Raw genomic sequence first — 15797 nt, 5'->3', positions numbered from 1 at the left:
AACAGTCATGAGCGAATCACGAGGTAGGGGTATCCTGCAGAAAAGTGCATATTCAAGGTGGTTCTAACTGTTCTCACCGGTCTGAGGCCCCCAAGGTGCCCCCATTATAGGGACCCAATTCCTCTCGTCGTAAGCCGATGGAAAGCTCCAACGCACTGTCGGACTCGAGTTCATGGTTATCACCTTGAGTGATGCTTTCCGACAACGGTCTACGGGCACCTATAGACCCATTCGACAACCGGCCGTACTAACATCCACTCCCTATGGCTTACCACTCATGCCCCCGGGTATAGAGGGAACTGTTGTGTGCAAAGGTTTGTGTGCAGTTTTTATTTCAAACATTTGCGAAAATTAAACAAACAACAGTTATTAAAAGCCAATTAGATAAAACATTTTATCATACAAGTGAGGGGTAATGAAGTAATTTTAACTATTATTTGTTAAAAATAATCTGTCACTAAATGGGACTGACTCTCGAGGCTTCCCCAGTGAAGTCGCCATCTGTCGCCACCGGCCCGAAACGGGCTTTCGGCATTCGCGAAGGATGGTTGGACTCTTTTGTTTGTTTAAAAATATGGATTGCTAGAATGACTTATTCTCAAACTGAGACCTCGTCAAACGAGCAATTTTATTAAAAGGCTCACCAATCCATGTTAATCTCAAGCGGGACCCTCCATGGATTAGTGGTTTTCATAAAAAGGAAGGGTTCATGGAGTCGCCACCAATGTTTTACTCAAAACATTGGAAAAAGAAGTTTAAGGCAATCGATTCAAAAATCGACTTCGGCCATTACAACCAGAGTCGGGTAAGGGAGTCGGTTACGCGTGGGGAAGGTGTTAGCACCCCACAGCGCCCCTTTCGGGTTCCCTATGACAGATTATTTAACAATTATAGTGCGAAATTACTAAATTACCCCTATTTATTCTAAGCAATTATAAATTAACTATCTACATGATGACAGTTTAAATATGTACAATCAGAAAGCAGTAAAAGAAGGGATTTTTAGAAAAGACCTCTTGAAGCGTGCTTTTTATATATCAAGTAAAACTGGGAAGCTTTTTGGCGTTCCCTCGCTCTACAAGCCCGCTCACTCCTTCCTAAAAAATTTTAACTATGGAAATCCGGAGGATTTCCCTTCCACTAAGTTCGAATCTCCAAGCTAAATGCTCGGAATTCCAGAACTTCGTCGGATCGACTCCCAGAGAGATTTCTAGGGCAGAACACTGCTCAAAAACCCCAGAATACTCAAGGAGGGAGTCAAAACTCAGTGGAAAAGTGTGGAATGACGTCCAAATGACGTCCTATTTATAGGGATGAGGCGCAGTACGGCCCCTGGGTTCAATACGGCCCGTATTGAGTTTTTGTAATTCAATACGGCCGTATTGAATTCAGTACGGCCGTATTGAAATACAGAAACTTCAATACGGCCGTATTGGTTTCAGTACGGCCGTATTGTAGTACAAAATGTGCAGTACGGCCGTACTGAACTCCAAGGAGGCCGTATTGAGCTCCAAACCACCCACTTCCTTATTTTTAGGTACTCTAAGACCTCTAAACCTACAGATAGCCATCCTATGGTCTTCTAGGAGTCCTTCTGGCTGACTTTCTTTCGATCTTTGAGAGTCTTCGAGTCTTATTTCCGACCCGGACAATTTTAGGGGTCTACAGGGAGAGGCCACATTGCTTCTCAATGCCCTACTAAGAAAGTTATGATTTTAAGGGGCCAAGATATTTATAGTAGCCAAGATGAAGCTACTACTTCTTCATCTTCCAGTGAGGATGAAGAAGAAGCAAGTGAAGAAGAGCCATGTGAGGTTACTTACCCTTATAATGGGAAACTTCTTATGATGAGAAGGATCCTCAATAACCAACCTAGTGATACACAATCCCAAAGAGAGAACATCTTTCATACAAGATGTAACATTTCAAACAAGGCTTGTTCTCTCATAGTGGATAGTGGATCTTGGTGCAATTGTTGTAGCACTAGGATGGTTGAAAAGTTGGGTTTGACTACCACACCCCATCCAAAACCTTATCAACTTCATTGGCTTAATGATGATGGGGATATGGTGGTCAACCAACAAGTGGAAGTAGAGTTTTCCATAGGGAACTATCAAGATAAAGTTAAATATGATGTAGTTCCTATGGAGGCTTGTCATATTTTATTAGGTAGGCCATGGTAATTTGATAAACAAACTCATCATGATGGCCTAACTAATAAAATAACTTTCACACATAAGGGTAAAAAGTTTGTGCTTCATCCTTTATCACCTTCACAAGTGAAAGAAGATCAAGTACAAATGAAGGCCAAACGTGAGCAAGAAAAAGGGAAACAAAAAAAAAGTTGAAAAAAAAAAAACTTTTAAAAATTGATGAAAAGGAGGATTCTAGAGAGATTAATGTTCCCTCTCTAGAGATAGTTCAAGAAGAGAGTTTTCAATCAAAACCTTTACACAAAACTTCTCTCTTTCTTGAATCATCATCTCATATCCTCATGTGTAGAGGAACATTAACTTGCACTGCCACATCTTCTTTGGAAACTACTCTACCTCTTAAGGTGAAAAATCTTTTAAATGAATTTGATGATATATTTCCCAAAGAAGGTCCAGTTGGACTTCCACCTTTTAGGGGAATAGAGCATCAAATAGATCTTGTGCCTGGGGCTAGTCTTCCAAATAGACCAGCTTATAGGACTAATCCACAAGAAACCAAAGAGATAGAGAAGCAAGTACATGAGTTGTTGGAGAAGGGCTGGATTCAAAAGAGTCTAAGTCCTTGTGCTGTACCTGTCATTTTGGTGCCAAAAAAAGATGGAAAATGGAGGATGTGTTGTGACTGTAGAGCCATCAACAACATTACCATAAAATATAGGCACCCAATTCCTAGGCTTGATGACATGCTTGATGAATTGCATGGGTCATCCGTATTTTCCAAGGTAGATCTTAAGAGTGGATATCACCAAATTAGAATCAAAGAAGGTGATGAGTGGAAAACCGCTTTTAAGACTAAGTTTGGATTATATGAATGGTTAGTAATGCCTTTTGGGCTTACTAATGCACCTAGTACATTCATGCGGTTGATGAATCATGCTCTTAGGGATTGCATTGGTAAGTTTGTAGTTGTTTATTTTGATGATATTCTAATCTATAGCCAAAGTCTAAGTGATCATGTGGATCACCTAAGACAAGTTTTTCTTGTTCTTAGAAACAATCACTTGTTTGCCAATGTAGACAAGTGTACTTTTTGTGTAGATAATGTTATTTTTTTAGGGTTTGTGGTGAGTAAAGATGGGGTTCATGTGGGCCCCGAGAAAATTAAAGCCATCCAAGAATGGCCTATTCCTACTAATGTAAGTGAAGTTAGGAGCTTCCATGGATTGGCAAGCTTTTATAGGAGATTTGTTCCTAACTTCTCTACATTAGCTTCACCTCTCAATGAGTTGGTGAAGAAGGATGTGGCCTTTGAATGGAAGGAAAAACATAACTTAGCTTTCCAAGATCTAAAGCATAAGCTCACTCAAGCACCTGTTCTAGCTTTGCCTGATTTTTCTAAAACTTTTGAGCTAGAATGTGATGCTTCAGGACTTGGCATAGGAGCTGTGTTGTTACAAGGTGGTCACCCAATAGCTTATTTCAGTGAAAAACTTCATGGGGCTACCTTGAACTACCCTACCTATGACAAAGAGTTATATGCTTTAGTTCGTGCCCTTCAAACTTGGGAACATTATCTTGTGACCAAGGAATTTGTCATACATAGTGATCATGAATCACTTAAATATTTGAAGGGTCAACATAAATTAAATAAAAGGCATGCAAAATGGGTTGAGTATTTAGAACAATTTCCTTATGTCATCAAATACAAAAAGGGCTCTACTAATGTAGTAGCTGATGCTTTGTCAAGAAGACATGTTTTATTGAACACCTTAGGTTCTCAAATACTAGGGTTTGATGACATCAAGGAGTTGTATGAGAAAGACCTTGATTTTGCTAACTTTTATTCTTTATGTATTCAAAAACCTTACCAAGGTTACTATATTTCTGAGGGGTTTCTTTTTAAAGAAAACAAACTTTGTATACCCCAAGGATCTATTAGAAAACTTTTGGTTAGGGAGAGCCATGAGGGTGGGCTCATGGGGCATTTTGGAATTGACAAAACTCTTTCACTCTTGAGAGAGAAATTCTTTTGGCCTCATATGAAGCGAGATGTCCAACGGTTTTGTAGTAGTTGCATTGCTTGTTTACAAGCAAAGTCTACCACTAAACCTCATGGGCTCTACACACCCTTGCCTATATCCTCTTCTCCTTGGGTAGACATTTCCATGGATTTTATCCTTGGTTTGCCTCGAACCCCAAGAGGAAAGGATTCCATATTTGTGGTTGTGGACCGTTTTAGCAAAATGGCACACTTTATTCCATGCCACAAAGTGGATGATGCAAGTAACATTGCTAAGTTATTCTTTCAAGAGATTGTGAGACTACATGGGTTACCCAAAACTATAGTCTTTGATAGAGATGTTAAGTTCTTAAGCCATTTTTGGAAAACTCTTTGGGCAAGGCTTGGAACTAAACTACTATTTTCTACCACATGTCACCCCCAAACTGATGGGCAAACTGAGGTAGTAAATAGGTCTCTAGGGACTATGTTGAGGGCAATCCTCAAAGGCAATCAGAAGTCATGGGATGACTATCTTCCTCATGTGGAGTTTGCCTACAATAGGGTGGTTCACAAGACCACTAACATGTCTCCATTTGAGATTGTTTATGGCTTTAATCCTCTTACCCCATTGGATTTATTACCTCTTCCGGATGTTGCTTCCTTTCTTCATAAAGAAGGCACATCTAGGGCTGAGTTTGTCAAGAAATTACATGAGAGGGTTAGAGATCATATTCAATCCCAAACAGACAAATACCAAAAATACAATAATAAGGGTAGGAAGGAAGTTATCTTCAAGGAAGGTGACTGGGTTTGGCTACACCTTAGGAAGGATAGGTTTCCTTCCAAAAGAAAGTCAAAGCTTAGTCCTAGAGGAGATGGACCCTTCCAAATCCTTAGGAAAATCAATAACAATGCCTATGTTCTAGATCTCCCTTCTGAGTATGGTGTTAGTTCTAGTTTCAATGTTTCTGATCTATCTTTGTTTACAGGACTAGCTACCCTAGAGGAGGATGCTCTGGATTTGAGGTCAAATCCTCTTCAAGAGGGAGGGGATGATGGAGGAGGCCCATGGGCTAAGGGCCCAACTACTAGAGCAATGGCAAGAAGGATGCATGAAGAGTGGGCCCAAGCCCAAGGAAAGCCCACCACTTTATTTTGTTGGGCCTTGAATCAAGCCCAATTAGATTAGGGCTAGTATAGGAGTAGGCCTTAGTGCCATGTATTTCTTTTGGGCCTTGTATTTTCGGCCTAGTAGCATAGGAGTTTCATTTGAAGGTCATTTGAATTTAGGTTAATTAGAGTTACATGTGGAATTACATTAGCATTTAATTAGTAGCACATTTTGTGTGCATTTCGGCCATGTGCAACACATGCACATGGTGTGATCCGAAATGCAACTCAAATGGCTTCCTAATTACATGCCAAATGTGTGCACATGGGAGGGTGACCGGTTGGCACCAAAATTTGAATTTTAGAATTCAAATTTTGGCGCCTAGAGTTAAGATAACCATACCATGGTTTTACTTAACTCTAGGTAAACCCAACTTAAACCCTTAACCTAATTTAGCCTATAAACTTCCTTATGACCGAGTTTTGTAGACACTTTGGAGATTATTGAATGAGTATTCTTCTCAAAGAAATCTCTCATCCGAAGTCATCTTGCCCCTAGCCTCTACCCTCCTTGAGAGCTTCTCCTTGTAGAGCTAGGACACCTTATCTTCTTAGAACTTAGCTTGTATGCAAGCCTAGGTCACCTTGCTCCTTTGAGGCGTCTCTAATCCTTGAAGAATCATCCAAGGAATCCGAGAAGGAGTGAAGAATCCATGTGCATCCAAGTGGAAGCACATCATAAGTTTAACTCATAACGGCCATGTTTGGAATGACCCGTTCTTAAACCAAAATGGCCCGTTCCCAAATAGGGTTATAGGCCTTTTTGATGGTTTGGAACACCCCGTTCCAGTTTGGGAACGGCCCGTTCCTAACTAGGGTTTATATGCCTTTTTAGTAGTTTAGAATGGTCTGTTCCAATTTTGGAATGGCCCGTTCTGAGCTACTAAATCTCCTTTATTGGGATTTGAGCCTTCATATAATCTATGAAAATTAGGGTGGTTAGAATTCTAGCTCTTCTAGAGTGGTATCTCACTAATGGCTCTAGCCCCCACAAAAGGAGGCCTTCATTGCCCTCCACCTAAGCTGCGCAGGAAAAGGCCAAAGCCTTACAAATATAATATGTGTGAAAACACGTAAAACCAAGGAAAGGAAAAATAAAAGTAAAAGATCAAGCTTTTTCTAATATGGTGACCGTCAAATTTGAAAGATCTTGCACCCTGAAAAAAAATTTGTGAATGAGAATGAAAACTCCACCACCATCATACAATTTATTTATAATAAATATAAGTTGGCTTTAAAATTATGTATTCAATATATGAAATAAATATAAAATTATAAACAAGATACCTTATGCTATTTCAGAATCTTCATCCTTTTTGTAGTCATTTTCATTTGTCTCGTATTCTTCTTGATCATCATCAATATTAGTATCAGAATCACTTTTGGTTGGTTCTTCTAACTTTATTAAATACTATTTGATTCTACAATATCCGAATATAATTCATTAACATCATCCCTATTTAAAATCTCTTCATCTTGATTTGTTTATGGTACTTGTAATTGTCCTCATGTATAACTTAACTCATTGTGTTGATACGGTTCAAAGTCATCTTCTTCATATGGCAATGAAAAAAGATCTCTTGGCTTCACTTTAACCACAATGTACCAATTTTTCTTATCACTGTCTTTTACATAATAAACCAACCCAACTTGACAACCTAAGACAAATGGATCATTCTTGTAATACAATTTCGATATATCTAAACTAAAAAATCTATATTCGTTTTTATTGTATCCTCTTCCCTGAATTGACTCTGACAAGAAGCTTCAAACCAATCACATTTAAATAATATAACAGTTATTTTCTAAATACTTTATTTCAACAATGTTCCTAATTATCCCATAATAATCCGCATCTCCTGTCAACTCATCCCCTTTCAGTATCACACCACTATTATGGGTTTTGAAATTTTTCTCGACATCTTTGGTAATAAATTTAAAACCTTTAAGAATGTATCCATTGTGATTAAGTACTTGAAAATCTGGTCCACTAGATAATGCAACTAGTTGGTTAATAATTCTTGCATCATAGAGTTGTTGCAATCACAAAACCTACAAAAATATTATTTAAAAGTTATAACTTATAAAAGTAAATTTCCCTTCGTAAAAAATAATTTATTACCCCGTTTTCAAACCATTCAGGAAATTCATCTTTGTGCCTTTTTTTGACGTTCCTATTATTTTCAACTCTCAACTTACTTATATTCTCCCTACAAAATGTTAAAAATTATTTAAAAAGAAAATTAATATAAATAGTAATTATACTTTTTGGTAAACACTTAGAGTCGATATACTTGCTCAATCCAAGGTCTAACCTGTTCACAATTTTGTAATATATAAAAATGAGCTTGTTGAATTTCAAAAGAGCTCATAATTTTTCAATAATTTCCTCTGAGAGATCGACCATTATTCTTAAATTCGGACAAACCAATATAATCATCACTTGCACATTCCATATATTTATCTGGTTGATACGATCTAGAATCCAAATCAACCAAATATCTAGCAAAAATGTCATACATTCTTCAACCACATAGGCTTTTGCTATAAAACCTTTTAAATGTGCTTTATTGCGTACATAACTTTTTAATACACGCAAAAATATGATAATCAATAAATTAGTAAAACTGATGATATTGAGAAGTAAAATATATATTTAAATATAAATACTAAAATATTATCTAAAGTGACCTTTCAATAGGAAACATTCGTCGATATTGAATTGGGCCTCCAAGTTTTGCCTTATTTGCCAAGTGAATTGATAGGTGAATCATGACATCAAAAAGTGATGGTGGAAAAATGCATTTTAACTTACAAAGGGTAATTGTAGTATTCTTCTCTAAGCAATATAAGTCATTCATTTTCAATTCCTTAAAGCACAATTCTCTAAAGAACAAAGATAGTTCGATCTATGGATCACAAGCATCCTTTGGAAGCAACACCTTTATGGCAAGGGGAATAATTCTCTCAAGTAGTACATGATAATCGTGACTTTTAAGTCCTGAGATCTTTAATTGAGTTGCATCTATGCAATGACTAATATTTGAAGCATATGCATCAAGAAATATCACATTTTTTAATATTTGGCAAAACTTTTCCTTTTCTACCTTCGACATTGTATAGTGTGTGGGGGAATTACATAATTTATCCTCATTCTCAACAGGATGAAGTGACGTTTTGAGACCCATGTGTTTTTAAATCAAATCAAGACTTCAAGGTATCTTTTGTTTTTCCTTCCAAATTCATTAATGTCCTAACAATGCTTTCACAAATGTTTTTCTCTATGTGCGTCACATCTAGATTATGTCTCAACAATATTTTTTCCAATATGGTAATTCACAAAATATACTTTTTTTCTTCCAATTGTGATTTATCTCTTTGTTTCATTTTCTTTTTCTTATAGTTTTTCCAAAGGTCACTTGTATATTTTCAACTTGTACAATCACATTGTCTCCTGTCAATAGTTATGGTGCATGTCTTACCTCCTTTGTATTATCAAATGAGCTCTTATTCTTATGCTAAGGGTAATCAATGGGTAAAAATCGATGATGGTCCATATAGCATAACCTGTGACTATATTTCAAATAACAAGAACAAGTTTCTGTGGTACAACAAGGACAAGATAATTTCCCTTTAGTACTACATCTAGATATCATTCCATAAGTAGGAAAATCATTAATGGTGCATAATAAGGCAACATGCAACTAAAAACTTTTTCTCGATGAAGCATCATAAGTTTGAATACCCACATCCCATAAATATTTTAAGTCATCAATTAATGGTTGAAGAAAAACATCAATATCGATCCCAAGACTTTTTAGGCCAAAAATAAGCAATGATAACATAAAATTAGGTTGTTTCATACATAACCATGGTGGTAAGTTATAAGGAATTAAAATCACAAGCCACATACTATAAGCATTACTCATCATACCAAAAGGGTTGAAACCATCTGATGTTAAGTCAAGTCTTACATTGCGTGCATCTAAAGAGAAAATTCTATGTTGATCATCAAATGTTTTCCAAGTTAAAGAGTCAGCGAGATGCCTTAAAACCCCATCATCAACTATTTTGTTCTTATGCCACTTCATATCTTTTGCAATTTGCTTTGACATAAATAATCTTTGTAGTCTCAATTTTATAGGAAAGTAACAAACTATTTTATTAGAGACATTCTTTTTCTTTTGATTTTCTTGTCATGCATTTCTTAAAAACAGAACATTCGTTAAGATTTTTGTAATCTCCTCTCTATAAGATACAATCATCAACACAAGCATCTATCTTGACATACATCGAGTTGGGAAGTACATTTCCTTCAAGCAAAGCTTCAACTAGTAACTTTAATAGTGAATCAAATGAAGTATTAATCCATCCATAAATACATTTCATCTAGAAGAGACGGATGATAAAAGATAACTTGGAGAATGTTCTACAACCAGGATATAATTTTTGTTCAGCATCTTTTAACAAACCATAAAATTGTCTAGCTTCCTTATTTGGTTCCTCATTCATATCAATATTACTAGGCTTAGGATGATCTAATACATTATCTTTATCTATATTGAGTGATTAATGCATGTCATGAAGCATGGAATAGGTTCGAGTATCATCACTTAATTCAAGATTACCACGTAAGACAATATCATCATCTTTAAAATTACCATCATTGTCAGATGATGAATCGGACGAGCTCTCTCCATGATACTCCCAATTCTTATAGCTTGGTTCAAATCCCCATTTCAATAAGTCACACATCACGTCATCTCTTTTCTTATAGTAAAAATTATTGCATCTACAACATGGACACCCAATATCTTTTTTCGTCTTGGACATAGAAAAAGAAAAATCTAAGAAGTCATTAATCCCTTTTAAATATTGGGGCAAACTTCGATCTTTAAGTTTTATCCAATCTTTATTCTACTTGCTCATTATCAAAATACCTATTATTTTAAAATGAAAATATATGTGTAAAAATATAGAAGACTATTTTTTTTATAAGAAAAAGATAATAAATAACTCAAATGAACATAATAGAAATAAGAGAAAATAATACATGAAAAGACAATATAACTCCTACCTTCCTCCCTTCCTTTTACCTTTTTTTCACTTTAGTTGGAACTCGTGCGTTGAACCCATTCACTTCATTGTGATTCTTAAAGGTTGCTGAAGATAGGAAAGGAAGGAAGCTCTAAGTCGTAGCTGGAACCTCATCTCTATTGATGCAATCATACTTGGGAATGCAAGAGGTGACACACTCAAAGATCCAAGAGGAGTTGGCTAGACATGAAGGTTTGGGCCAGTCAGGGCCCAATGGGCTTGATGGGCTTGGGAAGGCCCAAGTTGAACTTTTCATGGGCCATATTTTGTTATAGCTATTTTCATATATTTTGTATACATCATGTTAGTATAGGTATCATATATTTTGGTCTTGTATTTTGGACCACATAGAGTAGCATTTTAGTTTTTAGGCTAGTTGGGCCTAGTTTTGGGCTTCATGGGCCTTTGGGCTTTTGGTACCCAATATTGGGCTCATTTTCATTCTTGTAATTTTTCCTTTCCATTGTATTATTTAAACCATTGTATTTTGGTCATTAGATTAGGATTTAAGGAGGATTAGTAGTTCATTTGAATTAGTACAAATTAGTTTAAATTTAGGATGGATTTAAGTTGCATTTAGGTCACACTCTTGGCACCACCTTGGCTGCACAAGTGTGACACCGAAATGTAACCCTAAATACATACTAAATTCAATCTAATTTGCATTTAGCTCTTCATGACCGGTTATGCACATGTGACACAAGGTTTGAATTCAAATTTGAATTTGAATTCAAATCTTGGCGCCAACATGTGACCACTCATGTGGCGCCAAGTGTACTCCTAATTTTCGGAAGCTATATGTTCCCTCCTTTCACCTATTGCACTCACTTTTGATCATATATGAAATTTGAGAGCCTAAGTGCCGAGTTTTCATCCAAGGCTTGAGCCTTCATCTTGTTCCGAGGATCCTCCTTATAGTTTTCATTCAATTCGGATTGCATTTCCTTGAAGAAGATCCGGCCTAGGCAATTCCAAGGAGAAGCACATCCTTCACTTCTCCTAGTGTTGCCATCAATTTTGGTATCAAGAGCAAGGTTCCTTCAAGGAGATAAGTTCTTCAAATTTTTGTGTCCGTGTTTGTGTCTTGTGTTCTTGTATTTGTCTTGCTTGAGTTTTCTTTGTGGATCTATACGTTCTATTTCATCTTGTGTTTATAGATCCATTGTTGATTTTTTTTGAATTTTCTTCCACAATCAACATGTTTAGGACCTATTAGCTTGTGCTTGTTTTTGATTTTTTTGAGTCTCTCCATTCCTTGTATGTGTCCGTTATTGGACCTTATGCATATGCATTAGATTTTTGGTTTTTAATCTTGTTTTGTCTTAGAGTTTGTGTGTAATCCTTATATGTCACAAAATTCCTTGAATAGCATGTTGATCTAATTTTTTTGTTTTGAGTTCATTGTTCATTAATTTTTGCTCTCGGTCATTGTTCATTTGTGCTTACCTATATGTGCTTTTTCTTTTACCTTATTGTGTTCATAATTTGCTATTAGACCTAGCAAGTTTCTTTAGAGTTAGGTTTCCATTGTGTTCTTAAGTTTTCAAATCACTTTCCATTGAAAATCTTATAAAAAAAATTTTGACTCAAAATTTCAAGTGTAATCCTACTTCTAGTGCACTAATTTTGTGGATTCAAATTTAAAAAAAAAAAAAAAAAAGTGAGTTAAGAGGCTGGAAAACAGAGTTTAAAACAGAGCCTAAAGACCTAAAGTTCAAAAGAAAAGAGTTCATAAGGAATCCAAACCAAAACCTAAAGACTAGTGCACTAGTTTCTCATTTTCACTTGAATTTTGACCTAATTTTTGGCTAACTTGTAGTCTCGGTTTCTATAGCTTGGAATCATAGAAAAATTTGAAACAAAAGGCAAACACCTTCTCTAGAGTCTTAATTTGAGACTAGAAAAAGAAAGAATTAAAAAAAATATATAAGACATTTTAATTTGAAAAAGCCATGAGGTGTGTATTGATAAAAAATCACTTGATTCCTTGTTATTGTTTTGACTACTATTTGTTCTATACTCGTCCAATTGCTTTGAATTTTTTTTTGTTTTGTTCATCTACTCTAGTACCTATCTAGGAACTTTCCTATCTGAGTGCTAGCTTTATTTTGGAGTCTTAATTTTCATTTTTAATTGTTGAACCTCTTTGAGTCTTGTCTTACACATATTACTCTAATTTTTGGTATAAGCTTTTCAAATTGTGCTTCTATTGCTTGTCTAGTTTTCTTTCAATAATTTTCCTGTGCTGGAAGTGGCCTTAAATCCTTGCTCAAGGATCAAGCATTTCTCAACAAAGAGTAGGAAAATTTTGGACACTACAATCACCAAATTTGACCTAATTTTGTGACCAAAATCCTCCTAAACTTCCTTCACTTGAGTGGCCAGTTCCTTCACCTTGTGAGGCAGCCACATTAACCTCTTTGTTGTGTTTCTATCACCAAAAATAGGTCCAATGGTCACCAAAAATACGTCACCTCCTAATGGATGCACCCTAGTCCAATTAAAGTCCTAAGCATCTAAATTACCCCATAATACAAGGGCAAAATGGGAAATACAAAGAAAATAAATCCTATGACTAAAATACCCCAAAATACAAGGGTAAAATTGGAAATACAAAGAAAATAAATTCTATACCTAAAATACCCCTAAGGTAAAATTTGGAAGTAAACATAGTTAAGGCCCAAAAAGTAGGCTTATTCCTCTTCATGGGTTTTCAAGTCTAACCCATTCCTCTTGCCTCCTTCAAAATGTCACCCCTTGGGCTTCGTGGCCTTATTGATATTCCATCACTTTTGCTCTTATTTTTGCGCAGTCCCCTTTTTGGGTTTCCTGCCGAGCCTTTTTTATTTTAAAGGATTTCTTTTTATCCATGATGGCACTTGTCGAGGCCAAGGGAAGGTGCTCCAAGTTGTCACACACACTTCCACATAAAAATGATGTGGGTTTATTATTATTAAGATGATTTTAACCTCATTCATGTTTATTCAAACAGGGTTAAAAAAAATGTGGTTTAGAATTTTATTATAAGCAAGAAAAGAAGCAATGAGAAAGAATGATTTTATTATAATCATAGTGGAAACATGTGTCCTTATTTCATCACTGATATGGGTCCCAATATTGACCTCTTTTATTTCTCGGCCCTGCCCCAAATTCACGGTCTCCAATTTCTCTTGACACGGTTGGAGTAGACGAGTTTCTTGATCTAGCAGCCTTTGCAGATCCGGAGAGATGGTCTTCTCATCACTGTCCAACTCAACCCATTCATCCTCAACTTTTGGATCCCGGTTAGAGCGAACAATTACAGACATAATTATTTTATTGGTTCTGTTTAGGTTTAGAATTATTAATGTTAATGAGGAAAGAGAGAAAAGAACAAAAGAGAGAGTGATATGTGAAAAATGCCTCTTTATTGATATATGTATGTAAAACTGTACAAAACCCTTATTTACATGAAAAGGTCCTCATGATCTCGGGTACTGATCACGAGTCCCTAAGAGAAAAGAAAAATATGGAGGGGCCCTATTGTGGCTTGCCATTCTCTACTCCTGCTTTGGTAGAGGATTCTTGCTCACGTCGGGTGCTGTCGAATCGAAAGTGACCCACCCAGCATCAATAAGGTCTTGGACCTTATATTTGAGAACTTTACAGTCCTCCGTTGAATGCCCCGATGCCCCCGAATGGTATAGACAATTGTCTTGTGGTTTGTACCAGTCGGGGTATGGTGGATCAAATTTCCTCGGTGGAACATAAGCTAGAAGACTTGCTTCCACTAGCTTCGGTAGGAGGTCGCTATATGTGGTCGATTGAATTTGGTACGGCCGTATTGAAGTTCAAAAACTTCAGTACGGCCGTATTGATTTCACTACGGCCGTATTGTAGTTCAAATGGCTCAGTACGGCCGTACTGAACCTCTAGGAGGGTGTATTGAGCTCCAATCCTCGCACACCCTTATTCTAAGCTACTGTAAGACTTCTAGACCTACAAAGAATCATCCTAGGGTCTTCCAGGAGTCCTTCCGGCTGACTTTCCTTCGGTCTTTGAGAGTCTTTGAGCTTTATTTCCGACCCGGACAATTTTAGGGGTCTACAATGTAATCATATCATTTTTTGCAAAAAGTCTGAACGTTTTTACTGCAAAAATTTCAGGCCATAATTTGAACTACCAAGAAACCAACTGAAGCAAGCCGCTGGAAGTAGGAAGATTAAAAAAGGTACAGGCTCTGAAGGTGGTTTGCCAAAAATTGAAACCATTAAGTCATTTGTTTTCCATAACTACACATATATTAAACTTGATGGTGGTCCTAAAAATATGAGTTAGGTGAATAAGTTGCAAGCATCATTTAAAAGATCATTCATAGCATCCATGATATTGACTATAGTTAATAATTATAAAACATGGTTGTTTGTAATCGATTCAGGTTTTCTGTTTGTATTTGTATGTCAAAGTGGTTACTTTCATGAATCTATTTAGGTTAAGATCATGTATTGACTGATGATTAAGAGATGAAAGTTGTTGTTTTTCATCTTAGCAGGATAATTGAAAGGTCTCTCCTTACTTTCCAGCTTTTTCCTGAAAAGAGATAAGAAAAAATCAAGTGGTGCAACCAACCTGTTTGGTAATCAGAACTAGCTTGGAACTCCTTTACAACTATTGAAAAGGTAAATTTTGAACCTTTACCTTGCAATTTTATAATGTACTAATGAATTATAAATGTTGGAATGTGTAAAACTTGTTTAGACAGAGAAGGCATAACCTAGTTTACACTCACCATGTATAGCTCAAACTATTTAAGAAATAGATATAGAAGTGCATCACTTTTTTAAAAACTTTTCAGAGGAAACCTATTGTAAAGTTTCAAGCTGAATCTATGCAGCAATGTCTTTGATCCTACGCAGCTTGCTTGCATAATGATTTGTAATAATGAAGCAAACATATCAAATATAAAGCCTAGCTAAAACTTTAGAGTCAAGGAATAAGAGAAACATACAAGTACAACACCACCCGTGAAAGGGTAAATCCAATGATAGAACAGAAGGGGAGACAGAGCAATATAATTCAGTTGAAATCACGGTCTCAGTTAGCAGCACTGCTACCTTTGTCTTCTTGCAAGGAATCAATTACCCGAGAATAATAGGTCATAAAAACTATTCTCTGTTGCAGTTAAAACCTGAGGAGAAATCAATCATGGATTTTCTGAAAAAGTATTTGAATAGTCCTATCTATGGTGTGCAATTGCATTATGGTACTTCCACGCCCCCACACTTGGACCATTGTTACTTGCCATGACAACCAAAGAGCACTTCATTTTGGGTTGTGAAAGACACAACACTTTTTCTCACCCCATAACTTGTCAATTATGTATGTCTTTATTAGTT

This window comes from Cajanus cajan, chromosome 4 (genome assembly GCF_000230855.2).
Source record: "Cajanus cajan strain Asha chromosome 4, NIPB_CcT2T_4, whole genome shotgun sequence".
Taxonomy (NCBI): Eukaryota; Viridiplantae; Streptophyta; class Magnoliopsida; order Fabales; family Fabaceae; genus Cajanus; species Cajanus cajan.
This window is presented reverse-complemented; position numbering follows the sequence as displayed.